Source organism: Triticum urartu, chromosome 2A (genome assembly GCF_056163025.1).
Source record: "Triticum urartu cultivar PI428250 chromosome 2A, HENAU_Tu73, whole genome shotgun sequence".
Classification (NCBI taxonomy): domain Eukaryota; kingdom Viridiplantae; phylum Streptophyta; class Magnoliopsida; order Poales; family Poaceae; genus Triticum; species Triticum urartu.
Window position 1 is genome coordinate 551,646,061 of NC_141874.1, and position 20,320 is coordinate 551,666,380.

Below are 20,320 nucleotides of genomic sequence, written 5' to 3' on the forward strand. Positions count from 1 at the left end.
CAACAACCATCCTTAGGGATTTATACTTCTTCTCAACCAAAAGTACTGGGGCTCCCCAAGGTGACGAACTTCTTCGAATGTAACCTTTCTCCAATAACTCCTTGATTTATTTCTTAATTTCCTCCAGATCATTTGCGGGCATCCAATAAGGTCTCTTGGATATTGGCCCTGTACCTGGCAATAGCTCTTTCAGAAACTCAATGTCTCTATCCGGTGAAATGCCTGGTAACTCTTCTGGAAAAACATCTGGGTAGTCCTTCACTACAGGCACTTCCTCCTGAACAACTCCCGTGAGGGCATTCACTTGGCTCCTCCTAGGCACATGCCTAGATACATACTTAATCCTTTTTCCCTCCGGGGTAGTGAGATAAATCGACTTACTAGCACAATCAATACTCCCTCCATACTTTGACATCCAGTCCATACCTAATATCACATCCAATCCTTGTGACTCCAAGATAATCAGGTCGGACGAAAAAACATGTGTGCTAGTGGTTAGGGGTATCTGGTCGCACCATCGGCTAGCCATGTACTCTGCTCCGGGTGAACTCACTAGGAGAGGGGTCCTAAGGGTTTGGGTTGGTAGTTTAAACTTATCCACGAATCCCCTTGATATGTATGAATGTGATGCACTAGTATCGAAAAGAACAAGAGCGGTAAATGACTTAACCAAAAACTTACCTATTACCGCGCCCGGCTGCTCTTCAACCTCCTCCACGTTAACGTGGTTCACTTGTCCTTTGTTGAATGGATTAGGCTTCTTCCCAGTGCTCCCATTTCCATTTCCATTCCTTCCTTCGGGGCAATCATTGACATAGTGCCCTATCTTCCCGCACTTAAAGCAAGTAACTTGACTTAGGTCTCTTTTGGTGGGTGTGGCTGGGTTGGAGCGGTTCTAATTGTTGTTAGCTCCGTTCCCATTTCCATTCTTAGCACCATTGTGGTTATGCAATCCTCCTCCAGTGTGGTTATGACCTCCATGGTTATGAACAAGTCCTCCCGAGTTCGGGGTTAGACGAGGCTTCTGCTGAGCTCCTGAGTTATACTTCCCTTGTCCGTACTTCCTCTTACGGCTCTCAATCTGCTGCTGCTTCCCTTCAATCATAAGAGCCTTATCTACCAACTCCTGGTAGTTGTTGAAGGTTGCTACCATCAACTGCATGCTCATCTCATCATTCAGCCCTTCCATAAACTTCTCCTGCTTCGCGGCATCTGTGGCCACATCATCAGGGGCATAGCGTGATAACTTGCTAAATTCATCCACGTACTAAGCCACAGTATGGTTTCCCTGGCGCAAGTTGTGAAACTCCCACTTCTTCATCTGCATAGCTCCAGTTGAGACATGGGCTATGCGGAAAGCTTGCTGAAACTGGTCCCAAGTGACATTGGCTACAGGAAAAGTGGCCGTGTAATTCTCCCACCATGAGGCTGCTGGTCCATCCAATTGGTGTGTGGCAAAGCGCACCCTCTCAGCATCTGTGCAACCTGCGGTGGTCAACTCCCTTCCAATACGGCGTAGCCAATCATCAGCAACTATAGGCTCGGTGCTACTGGAAAACACCGGCGGCTGTAACCTTAGAAAACGGGCTAGGATGTCCACTGGCGGTGGGTTGTTGTTGTTGTTGCCCTGATTTTGAACTAGCAATTGCATCAAGGCATTCTACTGTTGGATCAACTGGGCGAGCTCCGGCGGGAAAGCAAAACCGGTGTCACGTCTCGGAGGCATCTAATGGGTTTAGATGGAAGAGATCAGAATAGAAAAAAAGGTCTAATGATAAAGCACTACCCATATGCATATGAGACAAACACAATCATTTCACTCAATCAATCAAGCAAGGGCATACAAGCGGTCTAGAACTATCGCAAAAGTGCTCAACTACTACTAAATACATGGGGAAATACTAATAGTATATGGTGGTCATCTAGAAATTTTGATCGGTGGAAGACTCCATGATGTCTGCTCCAGCTTCGTCTTCAAAGTTATCCTCACTAGGATCGGAATCGGTGTCGTCGATGATGATGTAGTTGTCCGGGCAAGTGGAATCGTCGTCTTCTACTCCCGGTGCTGGGCCTCCCATGAATACTCCGATCTTCTTAACTAGGTCGTCATTCTTCTCCAGTAGTGTCTTGATTTCCTCCTCATATCCATCGCGTGTAAACTTGAGTTCTTCCTCCAGCTCAATGATCCTAGTCTTCGCCTTCTTCAAGTCCATCATGTCCGCGCACATCTGGTTCTCCTAACGTCGAATGTGCTGGTTTAACTCCTGGATGAAAGCTGCAATGGATCTATCCTTCTTGGTGCTGATTACTTCCCATTGCTCGTCTCGGCGCCCACATATTTGGTAGATAGTGTCTTTGAGTTCCCTGTTGTAGATCTCTCCAATGCGTCCCATGGTAATGTGGGCTGCCATGCTCTTGCCTAGACTCCAGGTGGGTGCTTCGGAAGAAAATTCTATGGGTTTAGAGGTTGGCAAAAACGTCCTTCCTGGAACTTGTACTTGAATCATCCAGCGCTCTTCTTCTGGTAAGGTGGCGTTGTACGTCCCGATGAAGCTTGGTATTCCAATGTTAAGTACCTAGTGACTTCCTTCAAGTGGCGTCCAAAAGGTGTGTCTTCATCCGGTTTTGCAAACTTGTTCTTCATCTCCGTCATCCTAAAGGGTATAAAATGGAGAGGAGTCAGAAATGAGTAGAGAAGTGTGACCTATGGTTAAATCTTAGTGGTCGTGTCCTACACTCAGCGTGTGCTCTGATACCATCTTGTAGCGACCCGACCTCAAACGGTCAAGTCTCTGTGCTTCAGTGTCATCCCTGGATCGGTAATGCTGACACACACAGTACTCGAGGATTTATAGCAGAGTAGCAATCACACACTTATTACATCGAATGTCTCCAAAGAGAACTTATTACAATAATATGGCTTAAGGCCATCTAATATGATAACAGCGGAAGGCTTGGAAGATAAAGTGAGTCCATCAACTCCAACGGCATAGCAGAGCTGCATGGCAACGACCTAACGAACCTTACTCCTCGTCTGAAAAGTCTACAACATAATACGTTGCAGCCCGAAAACGGGTCAGCACATGGAATATGCTGGCAATATAACATAGTAGAGCATGAACAGAGTAATGCTATATCTATATGCATATTTGGCTGGTGGAAAGCCCTATGGTTATAGTTTTGCGAAAAGCCAATTTTTCCCTACAATAAAGGAATAGATGTTAATTTAACTATCATGGTGGTTGAACAATATTGAGAAGGTACCCCCAACTCAATCCCAAATTAAAGTAGTTAACAACCCAACAATATTAATTAAGAGTGATGAGATACATGTGATAACCCAAGTACTAGATACTCATATTTGTCCATAACCGGGGACACGACTAACCATGATTAGATTGTACACTCTGCAGAGGTTTGCACACTTTTCCCCACAAGACTTGATCGCCTCCGTTGTATTTGTCGCACTACAAGGTGTTTGAGAAATGGATGACCGAGACACAGTCTTTCAGAAACATTAACTCTCTACTCCAGACAGACCATACCGAACCTACAAAACCCACTACCTGCTGATCCACCTCTTCGAGAGCTTCACGTAACTTACTCAACTATGCTATAGCCCACAATAGCTTGTGGTTGTACATGGAAGTTTCTAGCATGAATAATCCCAGTTCCCTTTAAGCCTGGGTGGCGTTCCATAGGAAGATCACACGGGTACCCCGGGATTTCCAAAAAAACAGACAGCACTGGGTTCCCCAGGTGCCTCAATCCACCCAGATGTTAATTTAAGTTGCCAGCTTAAGTTGAACCATTAATTAACAATCTCACATCTGTCATGGATTTCACTCAAACCCAAACCACGTCTACGAGCATAGCAAAATAAGATAAGAAGCGCGTAGAAGTAACTCCCAAGGGTTTAAATGCAGGGCAATATGTTCCTACCTCATCAACTACTTCCCAATACCCACATGTTATCAATCCTACTCATGCAATGTTTGAGGGTGAAACTAATGCATAAAAACTGGGAATAGAAGGGATATGATCAAAGTGTTATTTGCCTTGCTGACGATCCGCATAACCTAGAGACTCCAAATAACACGCTTCGCACTCCGGGAATTCTATCGCAAACAGACAATAACATACATAAGCAACAAGCAAAGATGCACAAGCAAAACTCAAACAAGAGAGGTTGACCAGAGAGTTCAACTTAAGAACTCCGGTTTGCAAAAAGAATCAAATCAAATGGAGCAACGAAACTCAAACGGCGAAAGAAACAAGATCCATTTACTAATCTGAACTAAGGTCAAATTTTACAGTACCAAAATCTTGTTTAAGTTGATTAAACAGAAAGAGGGTCTCGAGACGAAGATCTAGGCGCTTGAATCGCCTGATTCCGACTAACGAGCGAAAAGATAAACATAAACTAAGATTGGATCAGAAATCATGATCGAAAATAATCGCAGATAAATTCGATAAAAAGAAAACTGACGAACAGACTAACAAACGAGCGTTCGTTAACTGTAACTAACGGGTGAAAACCCTTCGTTAAAACGAACGTACGGACGAACGTCCGCTATTTAGAAGAACCGAAAAAAACCGGCGAACCGATCTAAAAAGAACGAACTAGGGTTTCTAAAAAAACCGAACGGTTTTAAAAAAACCAGCGGCTCGGATCCGGCACGGTACCTCCGGCGAGGCGGGGTTGGGCGGCGGGGCGGCGACTCGCGGGGTGGCGGGGCTCGGCGGCGGCGCGGCAAGCGGCGGCGGCGGCGAGGCGCGGGCGCGGGTGCTGGCTGCGGGGCGCGGGCGGCGGCGACTCGGCGGCGGGGTTGCGGTGGCTCAATGGTGGTGGTGGTGGCTCGGGGCGGCGGGGTATATAAAGAGGGGGGCGACGACTTGGGGGAGGGGCCAAGGCGGGGCGGCGGAGTCCGGCTCGGACTCCTCGTCCGAGTCGGCGGCAGCGGCGCGCGTGACAGCGAGGCAGTGGCGCGGGCAGCTGGGCCGGCGGCCTGGCTGGGTTTCGGCCCAGCCGACGGAACCACTTTTTTTAAATAAAACAATTTTGCCGATAGAAATAAAATCCTAGAAAACAAAAATAAAAATCTAAAATGCCAAAACAAATTTTCACCGCCTAAATAAAATATTTAGGACGAGATGAACATTTTCTTGGCCCTAAAATGCAATTTTTGAAAACGTGCAATTTTTCTAATGCAAATAAAATCCAAATAAAAATAAAAAATGATTTTAATATTTTTCCTCCAATATTTCAATTATTTTGGAGAAGTCATATTATCTCCTCTCATATATTTTTTGTGAAATATTTTTTGGAGAGAAAAATTATCAAAATCAAAAATCCTCGTTTCATTATTTGATAAAAATCAAATATGAAAACTGGGAAATCCCCAACTCTCTCCGAGTGTCCTTGAGTTGCGTAGGATTTTGGGGATTGCAGAACTAAAATGCAATAAAATATGATATGCATGAATGACCTATGTATAACATTACAAATTGAAAATTTGGGATGTTATAGGTCACACACTAGCGACAAGGCCGAGTGAACTGCATGCCGTATATCGCACACACCTTGATCCGGCTGACCGTTTCTTTTGTGTTGCCTAATCACAAATAGTTCATCCGAGTGAAACCTATGTTGTATATCGCATACACCTTTATATGGCTGCCAGTTTCTTTTATGTTGCTTCATTGCAAACAGTTAATTGAACTGAACCGTATGCCCTGCATCGCACACGCAACTAAAATCTGAACCGTGTTTGATGCATCCGTCATCGCAAACGTTTTGCACCTTTTTTGATGGTTTTTACACCGCCGTTTGTGATTATTGCATCGCACATAGTTTCGTTGAAGGGTCTTTGATCATAGTGTCGCGTTAGCAGCATCCTGTAGTAGTGGGACTTGATACTTAATGCTATGGTTGGATTTCATGACCTTAATGATCTTTAGTAGTTGCGGATGCTTTCTAGGGGTTCAATCATAAGTGCATACGATCCAAGTAGAGAAAGTATGTTAGCACATGTCTCTTCCTCATATAAAATTACAAGAATGATTACCGGTACTTGTTATCGATTTCCTAGGGACAAATGACTTTCTTGTTGACAAAAGTTATCCACTTTTATTACGTTGCAATTTATTCGTAGTTTATTATCGCAAAGTACTCATAGTTTTATTCTTGCAAAATAGTTTCATACTTGTTTTAGGTAAAGCAAACGTCAAGTGTGCGTAGAGTTGTATTGGTGGTCAATAGAACTAGAGGGAATATTTGTTCTACCTTTAGCTCCTCGTTGGGTTCGACACTCTTATTTATCGAAGAAGGCTACAAACGATCCCCTATACTTGTGGATTATCAATGGTGTCCTAGACTAGGGGTCCCCAGCTAGGTGACCCATAGTCCCTGGGCTGAGCCTATGGCCCACCGATCTCAATAAGGAAGGACTCCGGAAGCCTCGAGCCTAGTCGTGATCAAACAGACGCTGCCGAAGACTTGGCGTACACTTCAAGGACCACTCCAAATATTGTCATGTTTATTCCTAGTTGGCAACCAACCATGTGTAACCCTAGCTACCCCTGGTGCCTATATAAGCCAGATGGTTAGGTTCGTAGAGACACGATCACAATTACCAGCCTTAGGGTTTAGAACACAACATACGATCTTGAGGTAGATCGACCTGTACTCAATACTCCATCATCAATATAATCAAGCAGGATGTAGGGTTTTACCTCTTCAAGAGGGCCCAAACCTGGGTAAACACTTTCTTCCTTATCTCTTGTTCACTATCGTTCAAAGATCCACAGCTCGAGACCCCCTACCCGAGATCCGCCGGTTTTAGTACCGACACTGGTGGCCCATGCAGGTCCCGCTATGTGGTCACAAAGGATCAATGGAAACATCGGTCAATGATCAAAACCATCACGGCGTGGTTTCTACGCCTGAATCTCTTGTCACTGGATCACCCGAAGAATCAAAACACTGCCGATCACACCTCCTCTATCAAGAGTCAAAGTGTGATTAGCGAGACTTAACTCTCGAGCCCCATGTTTTCCCTCCCGCCCCGGCCAAATATCTCTATATAGAAGAGAACCAAGGGCCAAGGTGAAGGAAATATGCCCTAGAGGCAATAATAAAGTTATTATTTATTTCCTTATATCATGATTATTATTCATGCAAGAATTGTATTAACCGGAAACATATTACCTGTGTGAATACATAGACAAACGGAGTGCCACTAGTATGCCTCTACTTGACTAGCTCGTTGATCAAAGATGGTTAAGTTTCCTAACCATTGACATGGGTTGTCATTTGATTAACGGGATCACACCATTAGGAGAATGATGTGATTGACTTGACCCATTCCGTTAGCTTAGCACCCGATCATTTAGTATGTTGCTATTGCTTTCTTCATGACTTATACATGTTCCTATAACTATGAGATTATGCAACTCCCATTTACCGGAGGAACACTTTGTGTGCTACCAAACGTCACAACGTAACTGGGTGATTATAAAGGTGCTCTACAGGTGTCTCCGAAGGTACTTGTTGGGTTGGCGTATTTCGAGATTAGGATTTGTCACTCCGATTGTCGAAGAGGTATCTCTGGGCCCTCTCGGTAATGCACATCACTTAAGCCTTGCAAGCATTGCAACTAATGAGTTAGTTGCGGGATGATGTATTACGGAACGAGTAAAGAGACTTGCCGGTAACGAGATTGAACTAGGTATTGAGATACCGACGATCGAATCTCGGGCAAGTAACATACCGATGACAAAGGGAACAATGTATGTTGTTATGCGATCTGACCGATAAAGATCTTCATAGAATATGTGGGAGCCAATATGAACATCCAGGTTCCGCTATTGGTTATTCACCGGAGACGTGTCTCGGTCATGTCTACATAGTTCTTGAACCCGTAGGGTCCGCACGCTTGACATTTCGATGACAGTTATATTATGAGTTTATATGTTTTGATGTACCGAAGGTTGTTAGGAGTCCTGGATGTGATCACGGACATGACGAGGAGTCTCGAAATGGTCGAGACATGAAGATTGATATATTGGAAGCCTATGTTTGGATATCGGAAGTGTTCCGGGTGAAATCAGGATTTTACCGGAGTACCGGGAGGTTACCGGAACCCCCCGGGAACTTAATGGGCCTTAGTGGGCCTTGGTGGAAAGAGAGGAGAGGCGGCCAGGGCATGGGCCGCGCCCCCTCCCCCCTAGTCCGAATAGGACAAGGAGAGGGGGGCGACGCCCCCCTCCTTCTTCTCCTCCACCTCTTTCCCCTCTCTCTCCTAGTCCAACAAGGAAAAGGGGGGAGTCCTACTCCCGGTAGGAGTAGGACTCCTCCTGGCGCGCCCCTCTCTAGGCCGGCCGCACCCCCCTTGCTCCTTTATATACAGGGCCAGGGGGCACCCCATAGACACAACAATTGATCGTTTGATCTTTTAGCCGTGTGCGGTGCCCCCCTCCACCATAGTCCACCTTGATAATATTGTAGCAGTGCTTAGGCGAAGCCCTGCGACGGTACAACATCATCATCGTCACCATGCCGTCGTGCTGACAAAACTCTCCCTCAACACTTAGCTGGATCGGAGTTCGAGGGACGTCATCGGGCTGAACGTGTGCTGAACTCGGAGGTGTTGTACGTTCGGTACTTGATCGGTGAGATCGTGAAGACGTATGACTACATCAACCGCGTTGTGCTAACGCTTCCGCTTTCGGTCTACGAGGGTACGTGGACAACACTCTCCCCTCTCGTTGCTATGCATCACCATGATCTTGAGTGTGCGTAGGATTTTTTTTGAAATTAGTACGTTCCCCAACAATGGTATTAGAGCCAGATTTTATGCGTAGATGTCATATGCACGAGTAGAACACAAGTGAGTTGTGGGCGATATAAGTCATACTGCTTACCAGCATGTCATACTTTGGTTCGGCGGTATTGTTGGATGAAGCAGCCCGGACCGACATTACGCGTACGCTTACGCGAGACTGGTTCTACCGACGTGCTTTGCACACAGGTGGCTGGCGGGTGTCAGTTTCTCCAACTTTAGTTGAACCGAGTGTGGCTACGCCCGGTCCTTGAGAAGGTTAAAACAACACCAACTTGACAAACTATCATTGTGGTTTTGATGCGTAGGTAAGAACGGTTCTTGCTAAGCCCGTAGAAAACACGTAAAATTTGCAACAACAAAGTAGAGGACGTCTAACTTGTTTTTGTAGGGCATGTTGTGATGTGATATGGTCAAGACATGATGCTAAATTTTATTGTATGAGATGATCATGTTTTGTAACCGAGTTATCGGCAACTGGCAGGAGCCATATGGTTGTCGCTTTATTGTATGCAATGTAATCGCCCTGTAATGCTTTACTTTATCACTAAGTGGTAGCGATAGTTGTGGAAGCATAAGATTGGCGAGACAACAACGATGCTACGATGGAGATCAAGGTGTCGCGCCGGCGACGATGGTGATCATGATGGTGCTTCGGAGATGGAGATCACAAGCACAAGATGATGATGGCCATATCATATCACTTATATTGATTGCATGTGATGTTTATCTTTTATGCATCTTATCTTGCTTTGATTGACGGTAGCATTATAAGATGATCCCTTACTAAATTATCAAAGTATAAGTGTTCTCCCTGAGTATGCACTGTTGCGAAAGTTCTTCGTGCCGAGACACCACGTGATGATCGGGTGTGATAGGCTCTACGTTCAAATACAACGAGTGCAAAACAGTTGCACACGCGAATACTCAGGTTAAACTTGACGAGCCTAGCATATAACAGATATGGCCTCGGAACACGGAGACCGAAAGGTCGAGCGTGAATCATATAGTAGATATGATCAACATAGTGATGTTCACCATTGGAACTACTCCATCTCACGTGATGACCGGACATGGTTTAGTTGATATGGATCACGTGATCACTTAGAGGATTAGAGGGATATCTATCTAAGTGGGAGTTCTTAAATAACATGATTAATTGAACTTAAATTTATCATGAACTTAGTACCTGATAGTATCTTGCTTGTCTATGTTGATTGTAGATAAATGGCACATGCTGTTGTTCCGTTGAATTTTAATGCGTTCCTTGAGAAAGCAAAGTTGAAAGATGATGGTAGCAATTACACGAACTGGGTCCGTAACTTAAGGATTATCCTCATTGCTGCTCAGAAGAATTACGTCCTGGAAGCACCGCTAGGTGTACTACCTGCACCAGCAACTGCAGACATTGTGAATGCCTGGCAGGCACGTGTTGATGACTACTCGATAGTTCAGTGTGCCATGCTTTACGGCTTAGAACCTGGACTTCAACGGCGTTTTGAACGTCATGGAGCATATGAGATGTTCCAGGAGTTGAAGTTAATATTTCAAAAGAATGCCCGGATTGAGAGATATGAAGTCTCCAATAAGTTCTACAGCTGCAAGATGGATGAGAATAGTTCTGTCAGTGAGCATATACTCAAGATGTCTGGGTACTGTAACCACTTGATTCAACTGGGAGTTAATCTTCCGGATGATAGCGTCGTTGACAGAATTCTCCAATCACTGCCACCAAGCTACAAGAGCTTCGTGATGAACTATAATATGCAAGGGATGGATAAGACAATTTCCGAGCTCTTCGCAATGCTAAAGGCAGCAGAGGTAGAAATCAAGAAGGAACATCAAGTGTTGATGGTCAATAAGACCACCAGTTTCAAGAAAAAGGGCAAAGGGAAGAAGAAGGGGAACTTCAAGAAGAACAGCAAGCAAGTTGCTACTCAGGAGAAGAAACCCAATTCTGGACCTAAGCCTGAGACTGAGTGCTTCTACTGCAAGCATACTGGTCACTGGAAGCGGAACTGCCCCAAGTATTTGGCGGATAAGAAGGATGGCAAGGTGAACAAAGGTATATGTGATATACATGTTATTGATGTGTACCTTACTAATGCTCGCAGTAGCACCTGGGTATTTGATACTGGTTCTGTTGCTAATATTTGCAACTCGAAACAGGGGCTACGAATTAAGTGAAGATTGGCTAAGGACGAGGTGACGATGCTCGTGGGAAATGGTTCCAAAGTCGATGTGATCGCGGTCGGCACGCTACCTCTACATCTACCTTTGGGATTAGTATTAGACCTAAATAATTGTTATTTGGTGCCAGCGTTGAGCATGAACATTATATCTGGATCTTGTTTGATGCGAGACGGTTATTCATTTAAATCAGAAAATAATGGTTGTTCTATTTATATGAGTAATATCTTTTATGGTCATGCACCCTTGAAGAGTGGTCTATTTTTGCTAAATCTCGATAGTGGTGATACACATATTCATAATATTGAAGCCAAAAGATGCAGAGTTGATAATGATAGTGCAACTTATTTGTGGCACTGCCGTTTAGGTCATATAGGAGTAAAGCGCATGAAGAAACTCCATACTGATGGACTTTTGGAACCACTTGATTATGAATCACTTGGTACTTGCGAAACGTGCCTCATGGGCAAGATGACTAAAACGTTGTTCTCCGGAACTATGGAGAGAGCAACAGATTTGTTGGAGATCATACATACAGATGTATGTGGTCCAATGAATGTTGAAGCTCGTGGCGGATATCGTTATTTTCTCACCTTCATAGATGATTTAAGCAGATATGGGTATATCTACTTAATGAAACATAAGTCTGAAACATTTGAAAAGTTCAAAGAATTTCATAGTGAAGTTGAAAATCATCATAATAAGAAAATAAAGTTTCTACGATCTGATCATGGAGGAGAATATTTGAGTTATGAGTTTGGTCTTCATTTGAAACAATGCGGAATAGTTTCGCAACTCACGCCACCCGGAACACCACAACGTAATGGTGTGTCCGAACGTCGTAATCGTACTTTACTAGATATGGTGCGATCTATGATGTCTCTTACTGATTTACCGCTATCGTTTTGGGGTTATGCTTTAGAGACGTCCGCATTCACCTTAAATAGGGCACCATCGAAATCCGTTGAGACGACGCCTTATGAACTGTGGTTTGGTAAGAAACCAAAGTTGTCGTTTCTGAAAGTTTGGGGTTGCGATGCTTATGTGAAAAAGCTTCAACATGATAAGCTCGAACCCAAATCGGAGAAATGTGTCTTCATAGGATACCCAAAGGAGACTATTGGTTACACCTTCTATCACAGATCCGAAGGCAAGACTTTTGTTGCTACATTCGGAGTTTTTCTAGAGAAGGAGTTTCTCTCAAAAGAAGTGAGTGGGAGGAAAGTAGAACTTGATGAGGTAACTATACCTGCTCCCTTCTTGGAAAGTAGTTCATCACAGAAACCGGTTTCTGCGACACTTACACCAATTAGTGAGGAAGTTAATGATGATGATCATGAAACTTTAGATCAAGTTGTTACTGAACCTCGTAGGTCAACCAGAGTAAGATCCGCGCCAGAGTGGTACGGTAATCCTGTGCTGGAAGTTATTTTACTAGACCATGATGAACCTACGAACTATGAAGAAGCGATGATGTAACGCCCTCGATGCGGCTATATCTCCCACGCGTCGAAGCATGACTTAGAGGCATAACCGCATTGAAAGCAATGTCGCAAGTGAGGTAATCTTCACACAACCCATGTAATACATAAGGGAAAGAGATACATAGTTGGCTTACAATCGCCACTTCACACAATACATGAATAAAGCATTACATCAACCAGATACAATCAAGGTCCGACTACGGAACCAAAATAAAAGAAGACTACCCCAAATGCTACACAGATCCCCGATCGACCCCAACTGGGCTCCGCTACTGATCAACTGGAAACGGAACAACACAAAGGACAAGATCTTCATCAAGCTCCTCCTTGAGCTTGGTTGCTCATCTGCACGGTTCAACGGCACCTGCAAGCTGGTTTTGGAAGTATCTGTGAGTCACGGGGACTCAGCAATCTCATACCCTCGCGATCAAGACTATTTAAGCTTATAGGAAGGGTAAAAGGTATGAGGTGGAGCTGCAGCAAGCGACTAGCATATATGGTGGCTAACATACGCAAATGAGAGCGAGAAGAGAAGGCAATGCACGGTCGAGAAACTATGATCAAGAAGTGATCCTAGAACAACCTACGATCAAGCATAACTCCAACACGGTGTTCACTTCCCGGACTCTGCCGGAAAGAGACCATCACGGCAACACATGTGGTTGATGTATTTTAATTAATATAAACTTCAGGTTTTCTACAACCAGACATTAACAAATTCCCATCTGCCCATAACCGCGGGCATGGCTTTTGAAAGTTCAAATCCCTGCAGGGGTGTCCCAACTTAGCCCATCACAAGCTCTCACGGTCAACGAAGGATATTCCTTCTCCCAAGACAATCCGATCAGGCTCGGCATCCCGGTTACAAGACATCCTCGACAATGGCAACACAAGTCCAGCAACACCGCCTGAAGGTGCCGACAAATCCCGATAGGAGCTGCACATATCTCGTTCTCAGGGCACACTCAGATAGGTCAAGCTACGAGTAAAACCAGCCCTCGAGTTTCCCCGAGGTGGCCCCGCAGGCTGCCCGTTTCGGACCAACACTTAGAGAAGCACTGGCCCGGGGGGGTTAAAATAAAGATGACCCTTGGGTCCGCGAAACCCAAGGAAAAAAAGGCTAGGTGGCGAATGGTAAAACCAATGTTGGGCATTGCTGGAGGAGTTTTATTCAAGGCGAACTGTCAAGGGGTTCCCATTATAACAAAACCGCGCGAGGAACGCAAAATCCGGGAACATAACACCGATATGACGGAAACTAGGGCGGCAAGAGTGGAACAAAACACCAGGCATAAGGCCGGGCCTTCCACCCTTTACCAAGTATATAGATGCATTAATTAAATAATAGATATTGTGATATCCCAACAAAAATCCATGTTCCAAACATGGAACAAGCTCAAATCTTCACTTGCAACTAACAACGCTATAAGAGGGGCTGAGCAAAGCGGTAACATAGCCAAACAACGGTTTGCTAGGACAAGGTGGGTTAGAGGCTTGGTTCAACAATATGGGAGGCATGATAAGCAAGTGGTAGGTATTGCAGCATAGGCATAGCAAAAGAGCGGGCAACTAGCAAGCAAAGATAGAAGTGATTTCGAGGGTATGGTCATCTTGCCTAAGATCCCGCAAGGAGGAAGAACGAGTCCATGAAAAAGACAAACGGACGTAGCCAACGTATCCTCACAAACGCAACATTACCAGATTACCGAGAAGAAGTACACCGGAAAGAAACAAACAACATAGTAAACAACCATGACATGAACATGGCAGGATGCACAATCAAGTATGATGCATGTCCGGTTTAATGAAGCATGGCATGGCAAAGTGCACAAGCAACCCTACAAATTAAGTGGAGCTCAATATGCAACGAGTTGCATATTGACGAAACACCACGACAAGTTATTTAGTTCGATCTCGTTTATGTACCCAACAATATTAAATGTTGTTAAACATGACAAGAGGGTGAAGCAAAGTAAAACTACCTATCTAGTCAAGGTTAAATGAGGGCGGAAGCAACGAACAACAAATCCCGAAACTCCTCATGTGCATAAATTAGATTTGGTACTGTTCTGCCCTAAACACAATTTTAGAGTTATTAAACATGCAAAATAAAACCACCATGTTAAACTAGGCATTTTTCCACCCCATTTACATATAAAGTTTGTTAGGTTTGGAGCTACGGTTAATTAGTTATGAAATAAATCATATTAACATGGCATAGGAGAAAATTTAAACAAACATCAATTTAATCATTTTAAACATAGATGAAAGTTGCAAATTATTAACCTACACAAAATTCTAAGCAAGTTTCATATATTAAGTTTTTCCATGTGATGCTTAGATTGTGAGTTATTATATGCATGTTGACTAGGGACTTTTCTATAAAACAGGCGTTCTCTGGAAAAAATAGGAAATACGTAGATCTAGAAAAAAACATGAATGGGCCAAAACAAAGGCTAGCCCAACAAGCAACAGGGGCGGGGGCTGCTCACTCATGGGCTTCGGCCCGGTAGGAGGGGAAGCAGGCCAGGCCGCGTTGGGGTTGGCCTCACCATGGCCAACTGGAGCGATGGGCCAGGCCACGCGCGTGCGGGCGGTTGACGGGGCGCTGGGGCGAGCGGCTCGACAGGAATCGATCAACGAAGGTAGGGGCGCTGCACTCTGCTCGTATCTGACGAAGAACGGCAGCGACAGGTCTTGGCGAGGATGCCAGCAGCGGCGAGCTTGCGGGCACGCGGCTGGGAGGTTGACGATGCCGAGCCAGCGCCGATTCTGGACAGACGCGATGCAGGGCGAGGCGGCTGCAGCAGGACTTGCCGGCGGGGAGGAAGGTTCAGACGAAGCAAGGCAGCAGCGGCGACGGGCAGAGCTGCAGAGGGACTTGGCGGACTGGCACGATGACTCTCTCCGGCGAGACAGGGACTTGGCGCGGGCTCGCCGGGGTCCTACTGGAGGCTCTTGTCTCCAGCGTGGTTCGCCAATGAAAACTTGAGGAGGAGAGGCGCGGTCAAGGCGGCGCCGCATTGGTGCTCCTAGTTGGTGGCGACGAAGACAGGCGGCAGCGCTCCTAGCAGGGAACTGAGCGACGACGAACTCCTCAGGAGGCGCGGGCATGGCGCCGGTTGAGGAGGTTGCTTCCCGTCCAGATGAAGCGACGGCAGGATGGGGTCGTCCATGGCTGACTCTGCTGCGAGGGGAAAGAGAGAGGCTTGCGCGTGAGAGAGATCAGAGAAGAAAAGAAGATGGGAAGAAAAACAGGAAGGTTAGGGGGCGGCCTGGTCGGTGACTTCGGTCGCCGGCGAGAGAAGTGGATCGGGGTCGAGGACAAGCTCCTGGCTCGAGGCAGGGAACGATGGCCTGTAGGTGGAAAGTATGAGGAGGGGATCTGGGAGTATTTTTGGATCGGGAGGGGATTCCGAGGAAAGGGAGACAAGAGGAGTGGCGGCGGCGGAATGAGGAGGATGGGACAAGCTGCCCAAAAATTAGGGTTGGACTAATTTATATATAGGCCTGCGGATTAGGTTAGGGGCTAACGGATCCCTCCGATCGTAATTGGACGATCGAGAATAAAAGGTTAGAGGAGTCCAAATAGGAAATCTGTGATGTTTTGTAGATGTTTGGGGATGATCCGGACACAACGGTGGCGACAGTCCGGGTCGGGTCCGGGACAGATTTCGGACGCGCGCGGAAGGAGGGCCGCGGGCTGCCGAGAGAGGTTAGGTTGGGTCTGGCGGATTGTGAAGAGCGGGTTGGTCTGAGAGAAGAGGGGAGAGATGCAACCCGGCACGGTTTTCAGAGACCAAAAACGTCCGACGTTAGACCGGCTATACTACCGCTATAGTTATCCGTTGGGGCATCAAACGATCTCCGAATGCGATGAAACTTGACAGGCGGTCTATCTACACTATAATAAGACCACACGTCAACTCTCATCCCATTCCGAGAACATTTTCCGACCACTTATAAAATACTATTTCGGACATGCCGCGGGCGCATGCAAGTGTGGTTGGGCTCAGAACGGACAACGGAGAGAACTCGGAGAACCTGGGCAAATGCAAGTTTTAAAACATGATGATGCAATGCACATGATGACATGATAAGATGCAACACGCAAGCAAATGACATGGCAACAACAGCGAATAACAGGAAGACACCTGGCACATCGGTCTCGGGGCGTCACAACACTCCACCACTACGAGAGGATCTCGTCCCGAGATCTAGAATGGCACCAGAGGGAAAACGGAAGAGAAAGAGAAGAGGTAAAACTAATTGCTTCTTGGACAAACGAGTGAAACCACGAACCTTGAGAATGTTAAGCCATTTCGAGAAAAGAATACAACGGAGATGAACGAAGTTGAAAAACACTCCGTTAGAAAAGAGGGACAAGGAAGAACAATTTCGGGCAGCACTCCGATTGAAAAGAAAAGGAATTGAATAAGAACTTGATAAGATGAGAAGACACTTGATGAAATCACGACATATAGCCTCCGGAACTATTGAATGAATGGAACAAGGGGTAAGAAAGATCTCAGACAGCACTCCGGTTAAATGGGATATGCGAGGAAAAGAATATGAACTTGGCAAAATGAGTTGATGGGACGAAGACAACAACGTCACAATGCCTCCAAAAGAAAGAAATAGAAGATAGATAATTGGAAGAGAAGGAATTGAGAAGAAAATGACAACTTCTGCCACAATTGAACTTGAAAAGGCATCCTTAGGAGAAGGGTCAAACGTAGTTGTTGAAAAACCCACAACGAAAAGAGTAAGCTTGTTGTGGGCTTATGGAAAACATCTCCAAAAAAACTTGAGGTGAAAACTGCCACTAACAAAAACAATAGATTGGATTGATATGAACAAGGAGACGAGACAATATTTCACCAGGAGGATAGATGAAGAACTTGGGTCACTTATAAGCACCATAATTAGCAACAATCCTTAGGGAAGGCTTTAGGTGGAATATAACCCAAGATAACTCCAATGAAGAGGTTGATGGATTTAAAATACCCCATTCTTAACAACCTGTGAATCATGAAACATGAACTCAAATGATCAAGAATGACATAATACCACCTCCAAAGATACGGTAGAAAGAAGTTGCACTCCGGATTGCAAGATGAAGAATGCTTGAGCTCCTCTGAAAAGAATCTCGATGAACACTTCGAGAAGGAATTAAATCCTTGATGAACCATCATGTAGAACCTCCATGAAGAACTCCGGTAAACAAAGGAATGAAAAGAAAGAGAAATTGAAAACACAAGGTGAATCCTTGCAATGATTTAGATGGATCTCCATGATAATTAGAGCTTGGAACTCCGGGAAAGAAAGACGAGCACTTGAAACCAAGAATTTACTCATCGTGAACAAACTCCGGAAGAAAAGATTAACATATGGATGAAACAAGAATAAGAATTATATTATGCTTAACCTTCACCAATTAAATTGATGACAAACAACGGATTTGCATATTACTTATTCTCATAGAAAAGATTAAAATAGATATAGCGCCAACTTGAGAAGGTCTTCGATGATCCACTGGTAGGATGAAAGAACGAATGAATCTGTATGATAACGAAGGAGAAGAACTCTTGAACAAACCACCATAAGAATTTGAAATGAACAAAATAAAGGGATGAATCACCGGGTAAGAATTATGAAGTGAACGAAGATACTTGAGACAATCTAGATATATGAGAACGAAGGGATCATGACTGATTAGAGATCACTTGAACGATGCACCAGTAAGATTGGAGAAAAAGAACTGAGAGCTGCAATGAATAATATTTGAAAAGATGGCCTCCGGAAAATCAAACTGAAAAGACTCCTGAGTTGCACCGGATGGGTGAAAAAAATTCCCACAATCGAAAATAATTATGAGAGGATGGCAACAAGGTAGAATCACGAATCTTTGGAAGAACGGATAAGATTTGGAGGAAAACTCTTCTTCAGTCTTCAAATGTTGAGAATGACGATGCGAAACATCAACATGAGTTTTTGAGATACTCCGGGATGAATATTAGAAAGGTTGAACCCACGATGAACAGAAATTGAGAGATCTTTGAGAAACACATCTGACTGATGAAAATTCATTCTTACGTCAAACTTTGAAAAGAAATTTGAGGATAGCTCCGGGAAAATAAGAAGAGTCAGGTAAGATCCTGGGAAAAGACTTGTGGGTTAGGGCCCACTCAAAAGAAACATCGTTGAATGATTTAAAAGATAGATTGCACCGGTTGAATTAGATGGCTCAAAAGAGATAACATCCTCTAAAGAGCTTGAATGAAAGCAGAGTGGAAACACGAATCTTCTAGATATTATGAGCACTCCAGAACAATTAATAGCAAGAGGTGAACGATTAAGAATTTGCACCGGCATGAGAAAACATTGAAATACGGAAAAGAATATGATCAACACCGAAAGCTTAAATTGGTTCCACCGGAGAAGAAAAAGAATGAAGGATGATGAACTTGAGGTTCCTTTAGGACCTTCATGAAAATCATCGGGTAAGAACATTGAAAGGAAAGAAAGAAGAGACTTCACATCCATAAGATGGATACTTGATAAAGAAATCCGAGTCCTTGAAGAAAAAGGGTGGGAGGGTGGGAAAACAAAGACAACTTGGTATGGATGAAACGGACACCGTTGAGAAGACTTGAGTTGATCTTGCGGACGTTGGAATGATCGGATCCACTTGAAGAGAAAACACGCCGGTTGAAAAGGTATGGCATGACAATCTTGATTATCAAGAAGGATTAGTATTCGCATAGGAGTATGAGAACACCATTTGGGGAAGGTATGGAATCAAACACTTGACATTGAAGCAACTCGAATACCACAACTCAAAACAAAACAAAGGATTGGCTTGCAAAATAAGCCGGAACAAACATATGATAGAGATTTCGTCCGAAGTTTTCGTGGTGGGGCCTACATGGGCTCGATCGTACAACACCATCATGTACAAGGCAGTGCACATGACATATGAAGCGTCCCCGAGTCGGCATAGCCAAGGACTCTTTAAGACACAATGAGACCACTGTAAAACCGACCGTGGATAGGCGGACCACTAGACGTCGAACCCCAATTTCATATCATACATCTGACGGAAAGATATCCTAAGAGCTACTTGAATTCCCACTTATAACTCTCGAAATTTTCCGGTGATGCAATCAGGTGTTGGGGATACAGGGGAAGCATAATATCTCACCCAAAACTAACAAATCCTACATCCAGCTGTATCCATCCTTCAACACATAACCAAGAAACCTTCGGAAATCGTCTACCTCAACCTTCGAAAAGCATCCGTTATACAAGTTATGGCAATACTCACGAACTCCCGCCCCAGTACTGGGTGGCGTCGAGGTTATCTCACCAACAACTGCATAAAAGAGATTTTCGATGTCGGCGAAACTAATCTCAGGTATTCCAGAACTGCAACGATAAAATTGTGACGACAACACCTCGGAGCTCAACTCCCCGGGACACTTCCACAACCCCTAAATGACAGGAGGCACCAAGAACAATGTTCTCGTCACAAACCATCGGAACGATTCCAAGATACCCGCGTGATCCTAAAAAAAATTTAGTGAAAATTTGAGAAGAGAAGAGTCAAAACTCTACGTCAGGATGCCTCACCAGAGCGACGAAGGGACTGAGGAGTAAAAAGAATCCTACTCTCCGATATATAATCCTAAATGACTCAAAACATTTTTCTAGACTCAACAACGCCAACGATTCGATCAAGCAGGGGGCTCCTAAGGTCGGGGAAGGCTCTGATTACCAACTTGTAACGCTCTCGATGCGGCT